Here is an 18,700-nt window from a genome sequence, read left to right as displayed (position 1 = left end):
TTGCTGTGAGAAGAGAAATCGTCGTCCTTCAATTTGTCTAGTTCCTCTGCTCTGTCGATCTCATTCATCTCCAATTTCTCTTTGACGCACTCAGATTTTTCCAAGGCTTTGTTTTTCCCGAAACCCTAATTTGCCCATTTGCTTCGCCATCTCCAATTGTTCAATTCCTGTCCCATTCTCGGTTCAGTTTCTCTGGGACTGGGAGTCTCTCTGTTTCCTCGGCCCCAAAGTCTTCAACTTTCCGGCGACCCCGGGAACCCTAATTTTGGATTTGCTTCGTGATCTGCAATTTCCGCCCAGAATTGTTCAATTCGGACTTGGGAAACCCTAATTTGTGTGTGAAATTGAATAGGGACAGAACCCATTTGGGAAACCCTAATTTCTTCTCTGTGGCACAATGAAGAGGAGTGGAAGCGATGCAGCAGTGATGGGCAGAGTTATTAGTAGGGCTTCTGTGAGAGTTTACCCATCAATCGATAATAAGGGGAAGGGCAAGCAGCCCCTCATCATCAAAAAGTTGCCGCCTTTAGATGGTCCAAGTTGTTCTTCCTCCACAGTGAAACTTGAATCAAAAAGTGGGTTGATAATTAAAATGAATAAGAAGAGGATGATGGGAGTAGTAGCTGATGATACAAGGTCCACCAAGCGGTTCAAGCCGTCCAAGATCACCTACTCCAGGATGGACATGGAGTCCATGAGGTTTGTCAACTTTGCAGAACAAAGGGACCTCTGCATTTGGATTCCACAAGAGCTCATTTCCAAAAGCTTTTTGATCCCCAAAACCAAAACTCCTCCTAATGCACCAACACCAATGAGAGAGCTTATCCTTGCTGCAAGAAAAAAGCTGGACGAGATCAACGCAGAGAGGAGCAATAAGCACAAACCAAAGTGGATTCGTGACCGACAAGAATTCAGGCTGATGATTCAAGAGGTTGAAAGGAGAGCCCTTGCAAGACCACTCTTTCAGGACAATGTTCAACTCATGACTGATATTTACAAGCTGATTTTCCAAGTGTAGTTGATAATGTTAGTTTTTACACTAGCTAGTGCGCATGTTAATTTGTATAATATAGGAGTTTCTTTTGTATTCCTCCAATGTATTGGAGATTATTTTTTGATTCTTTGGTCAATGCACCTACAACAATACATTGTAAATCAACTTTTTGTTTAATGAAATCAACTTAATTTCCGTTTGCTTTATCTCTACTGTTGATCTCTCTAATTTACTGTGCAGACTTCACCGGCCTCTTATAGCTTTTAAAGTATTAAACATGAGAATCTATAACATACTCAAATTCTGTCCAAATTGAAACGAACATCTACTTCAGGCCACTTCAATATCATAATCTTGCAGCTAATGTAATCCAGATTATTGCTTTCCGTTTTATTTCCACTAGCAGTTTCAATTTCATATTCGTCACCAATTCCATACAATTAGTAACTTCAACACTAGCTTGGATGATTAGAGAAGATAAAAATATATATACATATATAACAAAGAAGATGGGGCAAGTTGTTTAAGATGATCATGTTTGGTAAAGATCAATGATTCTGGTGAGATGGGCAAATTCTGCATGTAATAAGAAACGAAATAATTGTATTAATATGGGACAAGAATGTAAAATGAATCGAAAGTAAATAGATGCATTCTAGGATAGCCAAAGACATCCAAAATAATCAATCCGTTCAAAATCTCAATCTTTTTTTCAGCATCTATTCAACCCCATGATTATAAAGAATGTAATGTTGTTACAAAAGCCTTCACTGGCTCAATATCTTAATTTGCTTTTAGATTGAAGACTAAAGCACCAAATGTAATAACCTCATCTTCCACTTACTAGTTATTGAATTTTCTGGTTTTATCACAAATTTATAGTGGCAAATACTTTGTTTAAAAAAATTGAGGTGTGCTCTTTGTGTTTCAAGCATTAAGAGAGGTAGTGCGACACTAGTTGTATTTTACTCTACATGTTGATAGATGGTGGTGTACCAGCTCCAGAAGAAAAGAAAGAAAATCTCTCACTCTCTCCCTCTCTGCCGAAACCAGCAACCAAAACAGAGCATTCCTTCTCCAAGCTTGTTCTCGCTCCACAGGCCTTCGAATCGACCCAGACCACGTTCCACAGCTTCGCCTCTTCCTTTTGCAGCTGCCGGTAACAGCCTTTCGCCGTCTCGTGGGCCGTACACGGCGGTGGAGCACGAGGCCGGTTTACCCCCGTTTTGATTTCAAGCTTGATATCTCAAGTTACCATTCACCACTCCTCACCAAACTCCATCCACAAGCTCACCTCAACGTCCTGAAGCTCCCAGAAGTGGCCTTGCACGGCGGCGCTACTCGTGGTGGCGGCTGGAAGCCAGACCCGATCAAATCGAAAACCAAAGCTTCGATCGACATATCTCGCGCTACAGGATGTTGTTTTGAGTGTTTCTTGAACTGGTGAACTCAGAGTGAGGATCTGAACAACTTTCCAGAAGGCATCGAGGCCTGAAATTGAAGTTTTTACGTCGATCGGAGCCCTCGCCGGATTCTGCAAAATTCTGCAAATTTTCCGACCACCGAAGCTTTCGATCGGTATATCTCGAGCTACAGACCATATTTTTCTGTGATTCTTGAACCAATGCGTTCGTCTTGAGTTTCTTAACAACTCTCTAGAAGGAATCGAAGCCTGAAATTGAAGTTTTGACGTCGAAATCAAGCCTTGCCGGATTCTGCAAATTTCGCCGGATTCTGGAAATTTTCCGGCCACCTCGACTGTTCTAGGTAATTTCCGACCACTTCCTTTCGTTTTCAGACTTCATGCTAGTTATGAAAGTGGATCAACTCGTCATTTTGAACAAGTTTGTAGTTGACGACTTTTGCATCGGAGGTGGTTGACCGCCGCGTTGACCGCCGTTGACCGCCCACTGACCGCCGCTTGTGGCGGCGTATTCGACCATATTTTGAGTTTTTATTATCTAGGTGATGATCTACGCATCCTTACGAGCGTTTTGATATATAACATGGTCATGTTAGAAAAAGTTGATAAATAGTGGATTTACGTTTTTACGTTACTATTTACGGTTTTTACGTTTTATCTTCGGTTTACGATCTGTGAAGATCAGACCATCGGTTTTACTTCAAATTTTAGTATGTTGATCGTATGACTGTCCCGATGACTTTGTGAGGTCACGGGCGAAGATCCGACCGTTGGATCTTCGTATAATTGAGAAATAGTTATTCGGAAGGCGATTCGTGAGAATCCGACCGTCGGATTTTCATATAATTTTGTGGAGATGTTAGTAAGGGCGATTCAGGAAGATCTGACCGTTGGATCTTCGTGATAATTTTGGAGGATGATCCTAAGGGCGATCCGTGAGGATCCGACCGTTGGATCATCATTAAATTCAGATCCGACCGTTGGATCATCGTTTAATTTGAATCCGACCGTTGGATCATCATTATATTCAGATCTGACCGTTGGATCGTTGTTTAATTACATTTATGAGTTGTTGGCTAAGTTAAGATCATTATTGGATTAGGTTATTGACGGTTTGAGTTGGTGGACGATTGTGGATCGTATTTTGAGCTGAATTGAAGACGCAGCGGGATTATCGAGGTGAGTAAACCTCACGTGGTTCATATTACGAACCGAATAAATTTAATTACCTTATTTTGTCGTAATTGCGTGAAAATATTTATGGAATAAATATTTGTTTTAAAATCATATGGACTTGATCAATTACGGTCCATAGGTAAGTAAAATGATTTTAATTATACAAAATGAATTTCACGATTTTCTTGTGTGAACTATAGTTGGTATTAGTGATTATCCCTGAGCGGATAATTACGTATATATATATTTACGTGATTATATGTGAATGGCGTGACATTGAAGAGTGTGAAATTGAGATGATTAAATTATTATAAATTGACATGTGACTTACCATATTTATATGTGATGAACATGATTGATGAGTTCTTGTTAATATTCATGATTTACATTGGAGGATGTATAGAGTCAGAGAATGTAGGGTTCTGAGGATGAGGTGTCCGAAGTTCGACGGTTAAGGATAACCGGAGTGTTTGTGTACTGAGGACGGGGATGTCCAAGGTGCGACGGTTTATTATTAACCGAAGTTGTGTGCTGAGGACGGGGATGTCCAAAGCGCGACGGTTTATTATTAACCGAAGTATATGGTGCTGAGGACGGGGATGTCCAAAGCGCGACGGTTATAGTGTTAACCGAAGTATTTTTGCCGTTGCTTGACCCTAGGCCAAGGTGTCAGAGGTAACGAGGCAGTTAGAGCTCTAACGTGTTATGGGATGGGACCCAAGTGGTGATAGTGTTGTGAGATAGGACCAAAGTGGTGATATTGAATGGGTTTGACGTTTGCGTCGTGGATGTTGAGATTGTTGGTTGTGTTGTTGAGTTATAAGAATTGTAATTTAAAATCAACAGTTCTTTCTTGTTTACTCATACTGGCTGTAAAAAGCTTACCGGGTTTTGTGTTGTTGCAACTCCCGGTACACTATTCAAATTGTGTAGCGGGAAATCCTACAGGTCAGGAGAACCAGGACGGTGATCGGGCTGCTTAGAGTAGTGTTATGTGAATTACAGCATTATATTGTGAGGTTTGTTATGCTCATTTAGAGCTTTGCAATTTTACTTTGTAAGAGTGAATTGTAATAATTAACTCGAGGTTTTCGAGTTTTTGTGTTGAGTGGCGAGTGGTGTGTTTGTTTGTGAGAAAAAAATTCAGAACGTTATTTGTATTAATTGTTTATTCATGTTTCGGATTTGAATTGGTTATTCAAAATTCGGGGCGTGACAGTTTGGTATCAGAGCGTAAGGTGCATATTTGGTGATGTGTCAATACTTTCCGAGTGATGGCCCGTCTGCAGCGGATCCCCATCGTGTGCTCTTCGGTATTGGCTAAGTCATTGGGTATGTGTGAGTGTTAGGAGTCGTTTAGGCCGCTAAGTAGTCTTAGGAACGTGAATACTTTTCTTGTAGTATCGACTTGGTTAATATGGACTAGTATTGACTTATACTATGTTGAGTGTTATACATGTATTAACCAAACATACTATGCTTCCTAGGTAATGGAAATTCCGAGGGGTGGGCCTAGACGTCGTGGTGGGGGTGTAAGAGAAGGTAGAACTGGTGATAGGGACAGGTTCCGTCCCATAGAGGAGCTTTATGATGATGATGTAGAGTCTTCTATCGGTGTACAACCTACTCCGCCCATGGGTGAAATGGCTGACCCTGGTCGTCTGTTGAGATTGGCTAGAGACATTAATCATCTGGGAGCAGCCAAGTTTCATGGAAGCATGGATTACATGGTGGCTGATCAATGGGTCGAGGATATGGAGAATTATTTCGAGATGATGGACTGTAATGAGATTGAAAAGAGGAAGTTAGCCACTTTCATGCTAAAGGGTGAGGCTAGGGTGTGGTGGAATTGTATGCAAAAGACCATTGATGTGACCACCCTGACTTGGGATGGTTTTGTGAGACTATTCCGAGAGAAGTACTTTCCAGCTTCAGTGAGAGAAAAATTGGAACGGGAGTTCCTCTCACTAACACAAGGGAAGATGACGGTGACAGAGTATGAGGCAGAGTTCTCTAGACTATATAGGTTTGTGAAATCAATGGATGCTGAGGATTTGGCCAAGAAGTTTCAGCGGGGGTTGAATGCTTCCATTGAGCGTGATGTGGCCATTTTGGAACTGAAGGTCATGAAGGAAATTCTAGCAAAGGCTCTGATCATTGAGCAACAGAACTTGATTCATAAGGAGAAGGAAACAGCTGAGAGGGATTTTCAGGGAAAGGGAAAGGCAGTGGCAGGTAACAGTGGATCCAGAGACTTTAGGGGTGGATACTGGAAGAGACAAAAGACTCAGTTCCACCATCAGGCCCCAGCTAGAGTAGCAGCAGCTCCTCTTCCTCCTATTCGGGCCGTACCTGTCAGACAAGTTGCAGCTGCAGCGCCTGTGAGATGTTATAACTGCGATGAGTTGGGTCATCTCTCTAGGGCTTGCACTAAACCCAGGGCTAAGGGATGCTTTCGTTGCGGACAGACTGGACACCTTGCCAAGGACTGTACTCGACCCCGTGTTGGAGGACAGGGTAATCAGCAAAGGCTCTTACCTCCAGTACCAGCTAGAGTCTTTGCAATCGGTCAGAGAGGCACTGGGGTGGAAGGTACTTTATCTGTTTATAACTATCTTGCTAAAGTATTGTTTGATACGGGAGCCTCCCACTCTTTCATATCTAGTTCAGTAGTGGATGTGTTGGGATTGATTGTCATGCCTCTTACTAGATCATTATGTGTTACATCACCTCTGGGTGTGTCTCTTGAGCTGGATATGTTTTGTGATGATTGCCCTATTGGGATAGGTGGTAGAGAGTTCTCTGCATCATTGATTGTGATTCCGGATCACACATATGATGTGATTTTGGGTATGGATTGGTTGAGCCCGAACCATGCATTGATTGATTGCTTTAGGATGATTGTATCCTTCCGTATTCCTGGACAACCGGTGTTTCATTACCGTTGTCTGAGGTCCGACGTTGCCATGAGGGCAGGGATTTTGGCTCATATTGAGTCAGGGAGTAGTATTTCTGAGATCACAGGGATTCCTGTAGTTTCAGAATATGCTGATGTGTTTAAGGAGATACCAGGGTTACCTCCAAAAAGGGTAATGGACTTCTCCATTGATGTGATACCAGGTACTGCCCCTGTATCGAAAGCACCCTATCGGATGGCTCCAGCTGAACTTCAGGAGTTGAAGGTTCAGATTGATGGATTACTGACTCAAGGGTTCATACAGGCTAGTGTATCTCCTTGGGGTGCACCAGTGTTGTTTGTGAAGAAAAAGGATAATTCACTTCGATTATGTGTGGATTATCGGCAGCTGAACAAGGTGACCATCAAGAACAGGTATCCTTTACCTAGGATTGATGACTTGTTCGATCAGCTTAGAGAGGCTACTGTGTTCTCAAAGATTGACTTGAGATCTGGATATCACCAGTTAAGGGTGAAGGATGAGGATATTCCAAAGACGGCGTTCAGAACTAGGTATGGACATTATGAGTTCCTTGTCATGCCTTTTGGTCTAACTAATGCACCAGCAGCATTCATGGACTTGATGAACCGCACGTTCAGTCCCTACTTGGACCAGTTTGTAGTAGTTTTCGTGGACGACATTTTGATTTATTCAAAGTCGTCTGGTGACCATGAGAAGCATTTGCGAATTATACTACAGACATTAAGAGAAAAGAAATTGTTTGCCAAACTCGAGAAGTGCGATTTTTGGCAGAAGGAAGTCAAGTTCCTTGGTCACGTAGTTTCGAAGGATGGAGTTTCTGTGGACCCTTCGAAGGTTGAAGCGGTGATGAGTTGGAGTCGCCCCACTACTGTTACAGAGATCCGTAGCTTCCTCGGATTAGCAGGTTACTACAGGCGCTTCATTGAGGGGTTTTCTAGTATCGCTTCAGCTTTGACTAAGTTGACACGGAAGGACACTCAGTTTGTATGGACGGATGAGTGTGAGAAGGCTTTCAACGAGCTGAAAACCCGGTTGACTACGGCACCAGTGTTGACTATTCCTACTAGCAGAGGTGGTTTAGTTATCTACAGTGATGCATCTCATCAGGGTTTGGGGTGTGTGTTGATGCAGAATGGTTGTGTTGTTGCTTATGGCTCTAGACAACTGAAGGTTCATGAGCGGAATTACCCCACTCATGATCTAGAGCTAGCTGCAGTGGTGTTTGCCTTGAAAATTTGGAGACACTATCTGTATGGTGAGAAGTTTGAACTCTTTTCAGATCATAAGAGTCTGAAATATCTATTCTCCCAAAAGGAGTTGAACATGAGGCAGAGGAGATGGATGGAGCTCATCAAAGACTATGATTTCACTTTGGAGTATCATCCTGGAAAGGCCAATGTAGTGGCAGATGCTTTGAGTAGGAAGCCCCGAGTAATCATGGCATCGCTTATGGTACAGGAGTGGCTCATGTTGGAAGCTGCATCCGAATTTGATCTTATGCCCACAAGAGGTGGACATGAAATCTTTCTCGGTAGTATGACCTTACAGTCTACCTTGATTTCCAGGATCATTCAGGGGCAGACACTTGATGAGTTTGCCCAGGCGAGGATTGCAGAGATGACTGCTAATCCTGATGTGGAGGGCCCTTCTGAGTGGGCTACTAGAGCAGATGGGGGGTTGAGATTTCGAGGAAGATTGTATGTTCCAAGTGTTGATAACCTCAAGGAGGAGGTCATGCGGGAAGCTCATAGATCTCGATACACGATACATCCAGGTGGTACTAAAATGTATATGGACCTACGAAGACAATTTTGGTGGTATGGAATGAAGAGGGATGTGGCGGAACATGTGTCGAAGTGTCTTACATGTCAGCGAGTGAAGGCAGAACATCAGAGGCCTGCAGGGATGCTACAACCATTACCGATTCCGGTGTGGAAATGGGAAGATATCTCCATGGACTTTGTGACTGGATTGCCTAGGTCCAGGCAAGGTTATGACTCAATTTGGGTGATTGTGGACCGATTGACGAAGTCTGCACACTTCCTTCCTGTGGCAAAAACTTACTCAGGGGATGCGTTGTGTAAGTTGTACGTGAATGAGATAGTAAGGCTGCATGGTGTGCCTGTTACAATTGTTTCTGATCGGGATGCTCGTTTCACTTCAGAATTTTGGCGTAGATTCCATAAGGCATTGGGCACAGCTTTAGCTATGAGCACCGCATTTCATCCACAGACAGATGGGCAAACTGAGAGAGTGAATCAGGTGATGGAGGATATGCTTAGAGCTTGTGTGATGGACTTTAAGGGAAGTTGGGCGGATCACCTACCATTGATAGAGTTTGCCTACAACAACAGTTATCACGCCAGCATCGGCATGGCCCCGTATGAGGCTCTTTATGGTAGGCCATGTAGAACTCCTATCTGTTGGACAGAAGTAGGGGAGAAGGGACTCTTTGGTCCTGCACTTGTTCTGGAGACTACAGAGAAGATCACTACTATTCGGGATAGGATCCAAATAGCACAAAGTAGACAGAAGAGTTATGCAGACTTAAAGAGAAGACCAGTTGAGTTCAAGACGGGTGATTACGTGTTCTTGAAGGTCTCACCTATGAAAGGCGTAATGAGATTTGGCAAGAAGGGAAAACTCGCACCAAGGTATGTTGGACCCTTTGAGATTCTAGAAAGGGTTGGGAAAGTGGCATATCGTCTTGCCTTACCAGTTAGCATGTCTGGTGTACACAATGTCTTTCATGTGTCTATGCTCAGGAAGTACGTCCGAGATGAGTCCCATGTAATTGATCATGGTACGATTGAGGTAAACACGGATGTAACCTTTGTGGTTGAACCTGTTCGTATCTTAGATAGGTCTACGAAGAAGCTTCGTAGGAAAGAGGTTAATCTTGTGAAGGTGCTGTGGAGTCATCATGACGAGGGCGATGCATCATGGGAGTTAGAGTCTGACATGAGAGTGAAGTATCCACAGCTCTTTGGGGAGTTGAGTACTTGAATTTCGGGACGAAATTCCTTTAAGGGGGGTAGATTGTAATAACCTCATCTTCCACTTACTAGTTATTGAATTTTCTGGTTTTATCACAAATTTATAGTGGCAAATACTTTGTTTAAAAAAATTGAGGTGTGCTCTTTGTGTTTCAAGCATTAAGAGAGGTAGTGCGACACTAGTTGTATTTTACTCTACATGTTGATAGATGGTGGTGTACCAGCTCCAGAAGAAAAGAAAGAAAATCTCTCACTCTCTCCCTCTCTGCCGAAACCAGCAACCAAAACAGAGCATTCCTTCTCCAAGCTTGTTCTCGCTCCACAGGCCTTCGAATCGACCCAGACCACGTTCCACAGCTTCGCCTCTTCCTTTTGCAGCTGCCGGTAACAGCCTTTCGCCGTCTCGTGGGCCGTACACGGCGGTGGAGCACGAGGCCGGTTTACCCCCGTTTTGATTTCAAGCTTGATATCTCAAGTTACCATTCACCACTCCTCACCAAACTCCATCCACAAGCTCACCTCAACGTCCTGAAGCTCCCAGAAGTGGCCTTGCACGGCGGCGCTACTCGTGGTGGCGGCTGGAAGCCAGACCCGATCAAATCGAAAACCAAAGCTTCGATCGACATATCTCGCGCTACAGGATGTTGTTTTGAGTGTTTCTTGAACTGGTGAACTCAGAGTGAGGATCTGAACAACTTTCCAGAAGGCATCGAGGCCTGAAATTGAAGTTTTTACGTCGATCGGAGCCCTCGCCGGATTCTGCAAAATTCTGCAAATTTTCCGACCACCGAAGCTTTCGATCGGTATATCTCGAGCTACAGACCATATTTTTCTGTGATTCTTGAACCAATGCGTTCGTCTTGAGTTTCTTAACAACTCTCTAGAAGGAATCGAAGCCTGAAATTGAAGTTTTGACGTCGAAATCAAGCCTTGCCGGATTCTGCAAATTTCGCCGGATTCTGGAAATTTTCCGGCCACCTCGACTGTTCTAGGTAATTTCCGACCACTTCCTTTCGTTTTCAGACTTCATGCTAGTTATGAAAGTGGATCAACTCGTCATTTTGAACAAGTTTGTAGTTGACGACTTTTGCATCGGAGGTGGTTGACCGCCGCGTTGACCGCCGTTGACCGCCCACTGACCGCCGCTTGTGGCGGCGTATTCGACCATATTTTGAGTTTTTATTATCTAGGTGATGATCTACGCATCCTTACGAGCGTTTTGATATATAACATGGTCATGTTAGAAAAAGTTGATAAATAGTGGATTTACGTTTTTACGTTACTATTTACGGTTTTTACGTTTTATCTTCGGTTTACGATCTGTGAAGATCAGACCATCGGTTTTACTTCAAATTTTAGTATGTTGATCGTATGACTGTCCCGATGACTTTGTGAGGTCACGGGCGAAGATCCGACCGTTGGATCTTCGTATAATTGAGAAATAGTTATTCGGAAGGCGATTCGTGAGAATCCGACCGTCGGATTTTCATATAATTTTGTGGAGATGTTAGTAAGGGCGATTCAGGAAGATCTGACCGTTGGATCTTCGTGATAATTTTGGAGGATGATCCTAAGGGCGATCCGTGAGGATCCGACCGTTGGATCATCATTAAATTCAGATCCGACCGTTGGATCATCGTTTAATTTGAATCCGACCGTTGGATCATCATTATATTCAGATCTGACCGTTGGATCGTTGTTTAATTACATTTATGAGTTGTTGGCTAAGTTAAGATCATTATTGGATTAGGTTATTGACGGTTTGAGTTGGTGGACGATTGTGGATCGTATTTTGAGCTGAATTGAAGACGCAGCGGGATTATCGAGGTGAGTAAACCTCACGTGGTTCATATTACGAACCGAATAAATTTAATTACCTTATTTTGTCGTAATTGCGTGAAAATATTTATGGAATAAATATTTGTTTTAAAATCATATGGACTTGATCAATTACGGTCCATAGGTAAGTAAAATGATTTTAATTATACAAAATGAATTTCACGATTTTCTTGTGTGAACTATAGTTGGTATTAGTGATTATCCCTGAGCGGATAATTACGTATATATATATTTACGTGATTATATGTGAATGGCGTGACATTGAAGAGTGTGAAATTGAGATGATTAAATTATTATAAATTGACATGTGACTTACCATATTTATATGTGATGAACATGATTGATGAGTTCTTGTTAATATTCATGATTTACATTGGAGGATGTATAGAGTCAGAGAATGTAGGGTTCTGAGGATGAGGTGTCCGAAGTTCGACGGTTAAGGATAACCGGAGTGTTTGTGTACTGAGGACGGGGATGTCCAAGGTGCGACGGTTTATTATTAACCGAAGTTGTGTGCTGAGGACGGGGATGTCCAAAGCGCGACGGTTTATTATTAACCGAAGTATATGGTGCTGAGGACGGGGATGTCCAAAGCGCGACGGTTATAGTGTTAACCGAAGTATTTTTGCCGTTGCTTGACCCTAGGCCAAGGTGTCAGAGGTAACGAGGCAGTTAGAGCTCTAACGTGTTATGGGATGGGACCCAAGTGGTGATAGTGTTGTGAGATAGGACCAAAGTGGTGATATTGAATGGGTTTGACGTTTGCGTCGTGGATGTTGAGATTGTTGGTTGTGTTGTTGAGTTATAAGAATTGTAATTTAAAATCAACAGTTCTTTCTTGTTTACTCATACTGGCTGTAAAAAGCTTACCGGGTTTTGTGTTGTTGCAACTCCCGGTACACTATTCAAATTGTGTAGCGGGAAATCCTACAGGTCAGGAGAACCAGGACGGTGATCGGGCTGCTTAGAGTAGTGTTATGTGAATTACAGCATTATATTGTGAGGTTTGTTATGCTCATTTAGAGCTTTGCAATTTTACTTTGTAAGAGTGAATTGTAATAATTAACTCGAGGTTTTCGAGTTTTTGTGTTGAGTGGCGAGTGGTGTGTTTGTTTGTGAGAAAAAAATTCAGAACGTTATTTGTATTAATTGTTTATTCATGTTTCGGATTTGAATTGGTTATTCAAAATTCGGGGCGTGACACCAAAGATCTAGTTGCCAATGGAAATTCTGTTGATTTAAGTTCCTTCATGTTATGACACATAACGTAAAAGGTTGTTGAGATTAGAAGAACGAATCACAACCGAAATCTTATACTGCCAAAGCAAGAAAGAAACCTGCAATTTCTGTTTTGCTTTTTGTTTTTCATCCCAATTGATAACCAAATTAAAACTAGCTTATATTCTCATAACCGGAGTTCCTTCCTTGCTGGGCTAACAATGATGTCATATCTCCTGTCCACCATACACGTCTTCCCTTCTAACCTCCTGAGCATAAATGTGACTACATTGTTGATGATGAACTGATAGGCATGCCAAGTCTGGCCCTTCCACTGAAGCACCAGGTCCTCACTGGTAACTGTAAGACTATAATCACCCTTGGCATGGTCCCTACGTGTAAGCAGAGATTTACCAACATGCAATCTTTTACCCATGACAACTGTATGTCTGTATCTGTAGGGTGCTCAAAAGTCTCACAGAGAGTCACATTTTGAGCATCAACTAAGACCAGGTTCCCGGCTTCTAAAAGCTGGAGAGCAGTAACCGGAGAGTTCAATAATGGTGTGGACCATACAACGTTGTTCGAGTCATTGGTGATGCTAAGGCCATGGATGGCTAGTAAAACCTTAGCAGAAGGTGAAATGGGTATTTTTTCGTTGCCCTACCAGATGGTAGTGTTAGAGGCTGTGTGGATGACAGAGAAGTAGGAAACTCTATACAAACTTTCTTTAGTGATAAAGGCCTTGAAAGTGCCATTACTGGAGGCCAAGAAAGCACCAGATTTCTCAATGAATTCGAGATAGGTGGCTGTGAAATTTGGAACAAGGGAGTGAGTATGGATGGGTTCTGAGACAGTGAAAGAAGGGAGGAGTACACAGCTTAAGATGAAGGCACAGCCAAAGATAAGTACAATGTACTCATTGAACCCATCACAAATGGTTAAAGAAATGGAATGAGTTCTGCTTCAGCTCTGAAACAGCTGATGAAGCTGGGTTTTCACTCCCTCTACCATGGATTAATATGACCATCTTCCATGGACACAACAACTCTAATATATAATTTCTCCTATCTAACTTCAGAAAATATGAACTTTGCTATTTTCTTAGTCCATGAACACATCACCTTACGTCTGAATATGCGTACAGCTCATTCACTGAGAAAAATAATATATAAAAAGAAAGAAGAAAATTGCGTCCAACAAGAGCTTAGAGCTCTGTCTCCGAAAGTTGCAAGACAAAGAATTGACTCAAGCAATGTTTGCAGTTTCACTACAGTCAGCGGTATGTAAATTCATCTGCCTTGTAGGAAAGAACTTCTTCTCTACAGCACCCCGTCCCTGTAAACTTTGTGAATGCCCCAGTGAATTTTCCACCATAAAACTATAAAAATTTAAGTGCCTCAATCCTGGGCTTCCCCTACAGGTAATCTGCCTTCCAACATAGCAACCACATTGCTCCTGCCAGGCCTCACTATTAGCTCTACAGGCACACATCACAAGGCTACCCACACTTGCTTCTCAACTTCCTCACTCCCCACTTGACCCTGGCCTCTAGCCTCAGGTCTGCTAGTTTCATATACTCCGAATAATTTCTTGTAGCAATATTATTCTTATATCCAATGACTCAATTATATTATCCAAGACACAAGACAAGCTTTTAAAGCAATTTGGGACATGAGAAACAGAGGAAAGAAACAGTCACAACAAGTATCAAAAACTGAAATAAGTAATGGGTTTAGCTTCTGTTACCTTAACTACACTCCTGGGGGTTTTGAATCTCGGTAACTTGTCCATAACAGTTGTTATTTCATTTACAGAATTTTCATTTTATTCCCAATCAGCATCATTGGTGTTCCATGGCATGGAGTCAAACTATTATATCAGCAATATGGGACATCAGAAACAGACAAACTAGACAGATCACAGGAAATAACAAAAACTGAAAATAAGTTATGGGTCATGTTCTAGTACGAGTACATATTTTAAACCTATTTTGTGCCAATCAATCAAGAGGAAAAAAGAGACAAATGAGGACCAGTTAACAAGAGGCATAACAATTTTATAGGCTGCCAACTTCACAAGATGCATATAATCCCTTAACAAAAAGAACTCAAACAAAAAGTACGATAATGCATGTATATGACATATGCAATTAGCTGCTGAATAAATTTACCTAAGATATCATTAATTACCAATTTAAGTTTCATTTTCGGGGAGTATAGCTTTAATACCAGTAACATCAGCTTCTCTTGTCAAATAGATATAGATAAATTCAAAAACTTCATCATATGAAAATGGAAAAGAAGAGGATACCGACCAACTAATGCTACATCGTAGACTTTCAGTCGCCCTTCCCTGCTTGACAATTAAGAAATTTTAGTTCAAAGACAACATTCCACTTGTCGAATACTGCCTGGAATTTTCAGGGTATACTTAACTAAAGTTGTGTACTAGGTGTCTTATAATGATAAAAACTCTTAAGGCTTTGGAAGTAAGTGATGCTCAGAGTATAGAGTTCCTTAGTCTGTTTAATCGAAACAACCAGGCAATCCCCTCTACTATATCTTCTTGATTAACAAGGACAAATTCTTCTTCACCCGAGTCATCATTCCCATAGATCTTTATCACTAGCCACATCCCAAAATTTGGCTTCTCCTACTGCCAACAAGAATACCACAGAAAACATGAAGAAAAGTCATGAAGATTCCTAATAAAGAATAGTCTTCAAAATCCAGATGACTTATTACATGCTTATAGTATTTATTTGAACATCTTCAGATGCATAACAGCCATATTTTAAGATCGACTACCTCTGTATTTAAAATATTTATTTGAACAATTCCATATTTAAAACCTTTACCTCTGTTATTGGTAGTTTGGTACCTGTGGACAAATTGTCCTCCTAATGCAGAGTGGATCAATTTTAAGAAACTATTTTGCCTAGCACATGACAGAAACATAAGAGTATCCTCCTTAAATTCCTACATCTAGAATTTCCTAGAGCCATAAATCAATGTTCCCAATAATCACAATTCTCAGAAGTTACGAGTGTTTGTTACTCACTTCTCGAAAAGTTACCTGCTGCCAGAGCAAAAGAGAACAGCATTGCTTCAAAGGTCTATTATAGGAAGAGTTTAAGATGGAAAATAGCTCTCTCTACTCATTTTGTTGGCCCGCAATATTTTTAAAGAATTGGAAGCATCAATATCATTTAAATGTATGACCCAAAGAAATATATAATTTACGTATACAATGATGAACTGATATATGACTCATCTTATTTCATTCAAAAACCTGCAGAAACACAGGATGTGACATACAGGAAAACTTTGTACAGAACTCTGTGTATTTGGACTATATGGTAATGACTTTTCCCCCAAGGAGTTCAACCTGGTAGTTTGAATGGCTTGTTTTTAGTTCATGCTAGATAGGATGTTTTAGTTCTTCAAAAAATAACCCAATGCCTCAACTTAACAAGATAAATGACTCACTTCCGGATCGAATTCAAAACAGCACCTTAATTAACCCTCAAAAGGAGATAGCATAAAACAGATAACAATGTACGGTATCACTTGATTTACTTACTGTGAGGCTCGATATGAAGGAGTCTCAGAATGTGCTCTGGCATGAAATTATGAGGCCATGACAACCAGCAAAAAATATATAATACAGCATTACTACTAGAAATTTTTGCATGACATGATTAGTTTAACAGTTTGTACACAATGCAGGTATTGTTCATATTCAACTGTCACATTTGTGAAAAGAGAATACATGAATGCTATGTAATATATAGTGGTTCAATAACTAAGCAAAAGAAAAAGCAAGAAAAATAATCTCCAGAACTCCAGACGTGTAACTGTACGTGATAAAGGCATGGTTATTTACTATGGAATATATTAACACCACAACAGAAAATGTACGTAAATTCCCTGTTTCCCCATTAGTCGGAGGATTCCTTACTGATAAAAGCTTATGTTACTTGGCATTGGGAGGCAGTTTCTCACAGAAGTTTGTAACAAACTAAGAAAGACCAACATCCCCAGTAATCCCCGTCAAAGTCATAAATCTATGGAAAAAAAAAAAAAAAAGGACAAGCATATCAGCCTTTATTCTTGTGAAAATGATTTCTGGAAAGCATAATAGTAGTACAAAAGATTTTGATTGAAATAGGAGGGGCGGATGACCATTCTGAAAGGGCAGTTGTGAGATTTGAAAACATTAGCCTTTGAATGAACCTCTGGACTCTGGTGTTTGTGTTTGGAATCGCTTAGTGCTAGAAGTGCTTCCCCATTCTTTTTTCACTGGGAAATGGTCTTTCCCTGGTAAGGAATGTTGTAGTAAGCACATTACAAGCTATAACAGTATACACATAAAAAATATAGAACAAGGTAGAAAGAGAATGTTTATTACGTACTTTTTCTTCCTGATTTGGACCCATGTGTCTCTTTCTTTTTCATAGACTTCTCAGAACTGAGATTGATTTTTGCAGTACCACTTGAAACTGTTCTGTTTTTCATGCGAGGCAGAGGACTTGGTAGTCGAGATGTCTCTCTTGCTTTTCTTAGATACAGTGGAAAATCCTCCAAGATTTCAACAGAGGAATCATCATGTTCATCACTTTCTTCAATGTTAGGCACTTTAACGGGATACTCGATCTCAATTGTGCTTTTATCAAATATGGAAACCTGAAATCTAGACTTCCCTTCATATCCGAAAACCAGCAGGTCATTGTAGCCAAGTGAGTAAAACTTCGAGAAGTCTGGCCAACCCTTCTCAAACCAAACCTCACCATTGTACCTTGTCAATCCTACTTCCCATTCTGAACCACATGGAAGCCTAAAAGTTGCTGAATTTGATAGATCTTTTCCATATTTAGACACAAAGTCCTCCGGAATCCCCTGCACATCAGAAAATGTGTTCAGTATCAGTTCTTACAGAAACATTTTCTAATTTTTTTTTTCAGGGGCGGGCAAGAGATGAACATTTCTCAAATTCTCAAACATAGCAAATTTAACTGCAGCAAATACACTAAACATGTATATATCTTTATAAATCTGATAAGGTAAAGGGTTAAATTTCTAATAAGGGTGGGTAAAAAGGGTTCATCTCGCAGCAGATTCCTACATATATACTTTTACATATTACTATTGTACTACGCCTCAACGATCACATGAGGGCTCTTATCTTATTCACTAATCAAGCTTCACAGGAAAAAAAAGAAGCACAAAATTCCCTGATGACGTTCAAAGAAAAACCCACGAAAAAAGAACAGAAAAATAAGCCAGAGATGAAATGCAGAGTTGCAGACAAGATGAATCTGCCGTTTTTGATATCTTCAGCAGTCAAAGTCAACTGAACTAGATTGCTGAGAAGTACTTCATACCTTCTTCAGTCAAAAAAAAGTACAGAAACCAAGAACCAAGAAACCATTAAAACTAAAAGGACAAGAAAACAAGACCCATATTCTCTGCTTGTCAAGTCTCTATGGCAAAGAACAGATCGAGCTGCTTACCAGTTTAATATCTCTAGAAGTGTCATCTAGAATAATACTAAAGAAGTGGGGGAGTAGTGGAACGAAATGTGGGCTGGGAACCGAATTTCCGGTGGTCAAATTCCCGGCTAAGAGACGAAGTCATGGTTGGGGATCAGAAGGCTTGTGTGCTTCTTCGGTTCTTCCAAGTCTTTACCAGTGTGGTTATGGAACAAAAGCTGTAGGGATATACCTTTGAAAGTGTAAAGAGTTTGATCCATCGTATTTAATATCTCTCTGGCTTGAGTGTCGTAGTGTCCAATTAATTTGATTTGATTTGACGAGAAAAGAGCTGGTCAACTTTTCAGTTCAATCAACTCATTGTCAGTTGCTTATTTACTATGCTAGTATGTTTGTTACTTTGTCACTTTGTTTTTTTGTTTTTTGTTTTTTTTTTTTTGAATAATATATTTGTTTTTTTTTTTTGTTTTAGAGAACAAGAAAACTTCAATTAATTAGAAATAATTTCTTTTTAAAAATGAACTTTTCATTTAACTAATGACAATGGTCACAAAAGTAAGTGTATAGTAGAAAATACTTTTATGCACCGCAGTGGTAATGAACTAGCAAATTCAACAGATT

At 40.8% G+C, this 18,700-nt stretch overlaps 1 long non-coding RNA gene across 2 annotated transcripts; it reads right to left on the bottom strand.

Annotated features, from left to right (window-relative positions):
• Positions 1-12,601: 12,601 nt before the first annotated feature.
• On the bottom strand, positions 12,602-18,369 carry LOC133706639 (uncharacterized). 2 transcript variants are annotated; one of them, XR_009844644.1, is made up of 4 exons: positions 18,101-18,369; positions 17,003-17,486; positions 14,335-16,907; positions 12,602-14,239 (listed from the first exon to the last, which is right to left on the bottom strand). It is a non-coding gene; the product is annotated as an uncharacterized LOC133706639 (long non-coding RNA). The 2 variants fall into 2 exon arrangements; XR_009844643.1 differs by having other exon boundaries at positions 13,642-16,907; positions 18,101-18,343.
• Between the last annotated feature and the right edge of the window lie 331 nt (positions 18,370-18,700).

This window comes from Rosa rugosa, chromosome 4, assembly GCF_958449725.1.
Source record: "Rosa rugosa chromosome 4, drRosRugo1.1, whole genome shotgun sequence".
Taxonomy (NCBI): Eukaryota; Viridiplantae; Streptophyta; class Magnoliopsida; order Rosales; family Rosaceae; genus Rosa; species Rosa rugosa.
The sequence above is the reverse complement of the archived record's forward strand: the minus strand, read 5'-3'. Positions and strand labels throughout refer to the sequence as shown.